The 6,883-nt window shown below is 42.5% G+C and overlaps 1 protein-coding gene across 2 annotated transcripts in view; it reads right to left on the bottom strand.

The window, feature by feature from the left end:
• LYPD6B (LY6/PLAUR domain containing 6B) overlaps nt 1-6,883 on the bottom strand; it is a 67,055-nt gene that overhangs the window by 35,822 nt on the left and 24,350 nt on the right. The window lies entirely within an intron of this gene.

Genomic DNA, 6,883 nt, shown 5'->3' with positions numbered 1-6,883 from the left:
GAGACTCGCCCGGGTCTGGGGCTCAGAGTCTGAGGCTCCCTCCGGATTGAAACAGACAACCGCGCCCTCAGCCACCAGCCCGCGCCGCGCGCACTCCGCATAGTAGTATTTTACTTCAGCACTGCGCCTCCTCTGATTCTCGGTTCCTCCTAGTTGTAGAACTTCCACTCAGCCAGCCTTCCTGTGGTTCTGGATGATGTCCGTTCCGTCTTTTAGTTGTATTTTTGAAGTGGTTGTTCGAGGCAGCAAACTCCAGCGTTAACCTATGCCGCCATCTTGGTTTTTTCCAACATATCTCTCTTAATCTAGACCATTAGGTGCTAAATTTTTCATCCTCAAGGTTCATCTCTATCTTGCCCTACTCCAAACCCCAGGTTCCATGTTTAGAAGGATTTATCTAAACTATAAGATAAGGTAGCTCAGTTGGTTAGAACATTGTCCCAATATGCTAAGGCTGTGGGTTTGACCTCTGGTCAGGGCCCATACAAGAAGCAACCAATCCTATATAATAAAAGCCTAATATGCACATTGTCCCCTGGACCGGGAGTTCGACCGGTATTTCAACCAGGGGTGGAGCTGGTGGGCCAACCACAGGAAGGGAGCCCCAAGCCAATGGCTGGCAGCTGCTAGAGACCCAACCTGTGCATGAATTTTGTGCACTGGGCCTCTAGTGAATGTATAAATGAGTGGAACAACAAATCTCTCTCTCTCTCTCCTTCTCTCTCTGTCTTCCTCTCTTTCTCTAAAATCAATAAATTAAAAAATATTTTAAACTGTAGGTAGAAGATACCTATTATAAAAATTAAGAATGCATAATTGCCATGAAAAGTGTCTGGCCCACATGAAATAATTAAATTATTACATTAGCATAATATATATATATATATATATAACTTTGACAAATTCAAAGAAAATCATTTTTATGTACTCATTAACCACACTGTTTTATTGCCCCTAAATAAGCAATTTATGAGAAATAACTCAACCTCTCCTGGGACTCCATTTGAGGTCCTGACATCCCAAATTTCAGGCTTTCGAGATGGCAAGGGGCAGCAGCTGGAACGTCTCTCCCTAACCCCTGGCAGGAAGGCTTCATCTGTAAAAAGGGGCTGGAACCCACTCCCAGAGGAAAAGATGCAATGGTCCTCGTGCACATACACTGAGGGGGGAATTCCTGCTCGTCAGCTGAGTGAACGAGCTCTATGTTTTCCCACACTTCAGTTTCCTTACATGTAGAATCAAGCATTAAAAGTTGAACAAATTATTTAACTTCTCTATGCCTCGGTTTCCTCATTGTAAAAAGGGAATAATAAAAAATAATGACCTCATGTGAGTGAGTCTCAAGCACTTAGAATAATGTCGGATACAAACCAAGAACTATTCGCTGCCTGCATGTAACACCTTAAAGGCACGTTTAAAACTCTCCCTTTGGACCTGCCTTCCAGGGCTACCTCCTGAGAAGTTGCTGAATATCCTGTCACCATTTTCCTTAGACTAATTAGCTGTGGTACAAATGGAAATTGACTTTCATAACTTTGACTTCACTTTTGCTGAATGATTTACATAATCCTGTAGCGAGGCGGTCCCAGAACTGCATTCCTTTCCTTGGCAAATTTGTACATCTTCCTCCAATGGCAGCATTTTGCTCATCATTGTGTCTGATAAATGACTTGGGGCTAGGGCTAGGCAGAGAACGTCAACCCCTTTCCATGCCCTCAGTGCCAGGGCTTGGATCACCGGGAGCAGAGGGAGATGCTGCCCACAGCCCAGGGCAGAGCCAACAGCCCTCAGTTTGGCAAGAGCATTGAGAAGAGACCTCGGTGGGGCCTGCTTACAAATGGGAGGACAGCGATGCAGTTAGACTCTGGGACCTGGAACCTCCGAGCCCCTACTTTCTGTCACAAGGGGGAAATTAAGCTGTCATGATGTGGAAGGAAATGGCAGAAAACAGTGTTTATAATCAATAGTGTAAATATGTGCTTGTCTGTCTCCTACAGCATCTCTTAACATTATGCTCAGGAGAGCAAAGGAGGAGGCTGTGGAGAATGTTACAAAAATTCTCCCCCAATTCATTTGATCACAGAGAAGCAAGTGGAACCAAACTCTGTGTCCCTGATGAGAAATAAGAGGACAAACATTTTCCTGGCTACTTATTTGAAAAATATACCTTTGCCACACTCAAAATTTTCACCCAGTATGTCTTTCCCTATACCTTACCTTGTTTAAAATGAACATTTTAAATTTATTTCATAAAATAATCCAATTTATACACTCAAACTGGACTAAACACATTCATTCATTCAGTTATTCAGCCAGTATTTATGGAGCACCTACCATGCTTTTTGTTCCCTGACATAGTCTCAGTCCCTAAAACAAAGTTCCTGAGCTTGGAGATCTGGGTGTCAGATCTCTGGTAGAGCTTATGGGTGTCAGGTACCTAGAACCAATAATTCATTTAATTCTCACCACACCCCTGTGATGTGGGTACTATTATTATCCCCCCTAAACAGATGAGGAATTGAGGTTTCAAGAGAAGATGAGTAACTTACCCAAGGCTACAAAGCTAGTAAATCACACATAGAATTTAAATTCCGGTCCAGTTCCAAACTCATCCATCTTACTTGCTACACTACACTGCTTTCAAAACTCCTTAAATATAGTTGGCTATGATGGCTGTATTTTGTTTATAATCGCCTCCTCTGCTTTTTCTTTGTTTGGTTTGCTGCAATTCTCATCTCCTTCTGTTTGATGCTTTTCTAGTATCTAGAAAATGATCATTTAAAAGCAATTGTACCAAGTCATGGGACCATGGCAGAGCAGGCTAAGAAATGACAGCCATTTGTCCATAAATATTTAAATATATGCACTCCACTTCATTTAGTGCATTATTCAAATTCTGGGCTTTCACAAAAAAGGTTTCCGGAACTTACCAGCTGCTTCCTTTTGTGATCTCAGGGATTCTCATCCAAACAAGGCTCAAAGGACCCATCTTCCAAAATCAGCCTTCTTATATTTACACCTGGTCATGGATGTCATTTGCCTTCTCTTCTGCCAACTCTAAACTGACTAGGGAAGAGAATCAATTTGAATGCTCTCTCTCTAATTGCTTCCTTTCCCTAAACTTGCTTTTTTTTTTCTTTCCCTAAAACCCCCGAAGCCAAAACCATAGTTCAGTGAAGTGAGTGCGATTAAGCAAATTCTGAACCGGCTCAGGGAGTCGCTCTAATTGCTCTAATCAGGGATATTTTCCGGGCTCTGCGGGTGGGAGGCCCAGCCGGCCTAGAACACTGCTTCAGTCCCTGGGCGGTCTGGGTGGTGTGTCAGCAGATGGCAATCACCACTGCTCTGTTTCCAGGTCAATGTGAGGTTGTTCGAGTCTGGAGCTTCAGACCCTAATGGTTCTTCTCGATTTCATTCATCAGTCCACAGAAAAAAAAGCCTGCCTTTAATACCTGAGTGCCCCCGAAGCCCAGGCCACCACTCAGACCACAACATCAGATTCTTCAGTGGGAAGAAGAATGTGGGTGCAGAAGGAGGGGTCTGGCTGTCTCCCTGTCCCTATGCACAGTCCCTCAAGGCAGGTGTAGTCTTTCATCTCTAGCAGTGAGCTTGGCTCAGAGCAGGGGCCCAAATGTTTGCTGAATGCTGTGGAATGAAGAAAGGAGGTGTGAAACTAAAGGCGCATTTTCTTTTAAGGAGCACTTTATGGGACAATGGGTTTATTTAATAATAAGAAGAAAAATGCTTGCGTAGGGAATGTGCATATTACCTACCACACTTAAATGAGAACGCTGAAAAGACTGGCTAGTACTCAGCACATATTTTACCATTAACTCAAAATAGTTAAAGGTTGCCAGTCTGTATGAGAAAGAGAAAGTAAAAGATAGAGGTTGAAATACAGTAGCAAAGCATCAAACTGACTTTAAATCAGGAATTTCTACCAGTATAACGGCAGTAGTAGCAGCAATAATTAATATTCTAACAAGCTTGATTTGGTTATGAAATCCTTCCAGGAAAATTCCAGAACCTCTGGAATTTAATGCCTTCATGAAGCCTACTAGGTCAGTGGTCGGCAAACTCATTAGTCAACAGAGCCAAATATCAACAGTACAATGATTGAAATTTCTTTTGAGAGCCAAATTTTTTAAACTTAAACTATATAGGTAGGTACATTGTTATTAACTTAATTAGGATACTCCTAATCTGATTGAGGTATGTTCGCTGATGTCGACCCCTTCCAACTCTCCCATCCACACTCGTCTTGTATACTTGTTTCATCTGTCTCCTTTCCAAAAACCGACTTCTGCGCATGGGCCACGAAGTTTCAATTGCACTGTACGTGCGGGCCCACACGTGGTATTTTGTGGAAGAGACACACTCAAGGGGCCAAAGAGCAGCATGTGGCTCGAAAGCCGCGGTTTGCCGACCACTGTACTAGGTGTTTGTATATTAAAACACTGTCACCCCTGCTTAGGCTTTTGATTAACTTTCTATACATTCTGGCAATGACAGCTCAGGAGGCAGGGGTGTGAGAGAGCTGTCACAAGAATTCCTTTGTGTCTGGGTTCACTAGGACCTGCAGGACAGACCCAAGGAAACTGGCCACATTCCGCAGCTACGGCCTGACCCCGTAGTACAGTCCATGAACTTGGCTTCCTTTTGTGTGGGTGATTAAGTTGAGCATTGGATTAGAAGTGTCATGTTTTGCCATCACCAATCCAACTTTGTCTTTGGGAGTTTTCTTAGCTGAGAAAGTATTAATCAAATCAACTTTTTACATAAAAAATGCATATATTGGTTACTCATTTAATGAGCATTTTGAACATCTCTTATTCACTATGTGAGAAACTAGAAATAAAAACTTAAGAAGATATGGTCCATGAACTAAAATGATTTGACTACAGTGATGAAGGCAGTCCATGTACGAAGGCACACATGTGGCCATTGGTATGGGGACAATGGATTACAAAGCATTACTAACTCTATCTACTGCCTTTACTTTTCTAAAAAAGTCTATAGCTAGTAGCATATAATAAAGCATAGTATTTATGCTGTAACCAGGTAGGGAGGCTTCCAGAAATAAGCAAATCTGCAAAGAACAAATCTACACACATTTAGTTTGGCCAAGTAGAGGAAATACCTCAGGGGAAAAAAAGGTTTATTCTTAAAAACACAAAAAAGGAAGAAGCATGCTGGCTGAGACTTTCCCCAGATTATCACCAGAATAAATTAAAGATCTGGTGAGAGTAGATATAATGCATATAATAAGGCAAGGAGTACAGGGCAGAGGGTGATTCATAATTAAAACAAGTGCTATAGGGCACAATAAGTGATAGTAATAACTCACAATAATACCTTATTATTTAAGAACAAGACCTGAAAAATAAAGAGTGCTTAAGTTAGATAAAGGGCGTTCACATATAGTATTGCTTTTGATTCCTACAGCCACACAGTGAGGTAGACAAGGGAGATATTATATTATTAGCCCCATTTTACAGATGAGGAAACTGTGACCCATAGAAGTAAAGGGGCTTAGCCAATGGTGCCTTGCAAATAAGTGGCAGAACTCCAAGTTAGTCGTACTGGTGCTGTATCACTGTTCAACATCATTCTGCCTCCTTGCTGAGTGCCAGAGGAGGGAGGCGAGGGAGCATGAAAGGACTTGAAGGGTGAGCTCTGAAGGAGACAGGCTCTTCATGAGGAAAGGACAATAAAGAGATGGGCAAAGAGCATGATCACAGGCTTTGGGAGAGAATGACTTACTGAAAAGGGATGTATATTAGAAGGAAGTGGAAAATGGGATCTGATAGAAAAATAATCATGGGACTTTCAGCAAGTTGGAGTCTGGAGTTGAGTTTTGATCTTTCAAACAATGAGGCTATTTTTTTTAAGGAGGCTGACATGATCAATACAGAGGATAAGAAAATTGATATGGTATTCATGTAGCAGAGGGGTTAGAGGGCTGGGAGGTGGGGGGCAAAGAGTCTGGGTTTCTGAAATCCGGGAAGGATGGCAGAGGGCCTGGCATAGCTCTGGGATATTGAGGTGGGTATGCTTTACAGAATCCATCACCCACATTCATTTGCACATCACTGTGCAATAACAAAGCTAAAAGTACTCTGGTTATAAGGAACAGGGCATATAAAAGAGAAGGATGATTGGTGCTTACAAAGTTATGATGGAGTAAACCATTTTGGTTGACTTAAAACTTTTAAGATTTGCTATCTCCAGAATTCAGGATTGACCTTCATTTCCAAGCCTTGGTATAGTGTAACTTCCTGCCTCAGCCAGCTTGTCCTGGGGCTGGACTAAAGGTGGCCCCCCAGGCCTGTTGGAGTTGCAACAGATGGAGGGGATTTGAGGGGGGTCAGGGATACTCTGGGTTCCTCATCCATACCTAAATGAGAATAGGTTTAATTTTGTAAAACTGCTTTTATTAAAATATTTTTTACAAAATTTCAATTGGGTAAAAGGTTCCAGAGTTTTAAACATCTGAAAAGCCACTGATCTTGTCTCATTCCAGGCACAGACAAATGAGGAAGCAAGGCCTGGTTCAAGGTCGCAGAAGGGGTGAGGTCGCTTGAGGGACATTTTCAACTGCTTTAAATTTGGAAGTAAAAAAGCTGTTGTACAGCAAAAAGAAACAACAAGATGAAAGGGCAACCTAAGGATTCCGAGCAAGATGGCGGCATAGGTAAACACCGAAGACTGCTGCCGCAAACAACCACTTCAAAAATACAACTAAAAGACGGAACAGACATCACCCAGAACCACAGGAAGGCTGGCTGAGGAGAGACTCTACAACTAGAAGGAAAGACAACAGCATACCGAGGCTCAGAGGAGGCGCAGTGTGGAAAATACAAAGGTGCGGAGGTGCGCGAGA

This window comes from Myotis brandtii, unplaced genomic scaffold (genome assembly GCF_000412655.1).
Source record: "Myotis brandtii unplaced genomic scaffold, ASM41265v1 scaffold125, whole genome shotgun sequence".
Classification (NCBI taxonomy): Eukaryota; Metazoa; Chordata; class Mammalia; order Chiroptera; family Vespertilionidae; genus Myotis; species Myotis brandtii.
This window is presented reverse-complemented; position numbering and strand designations above follow the sequence as displayed.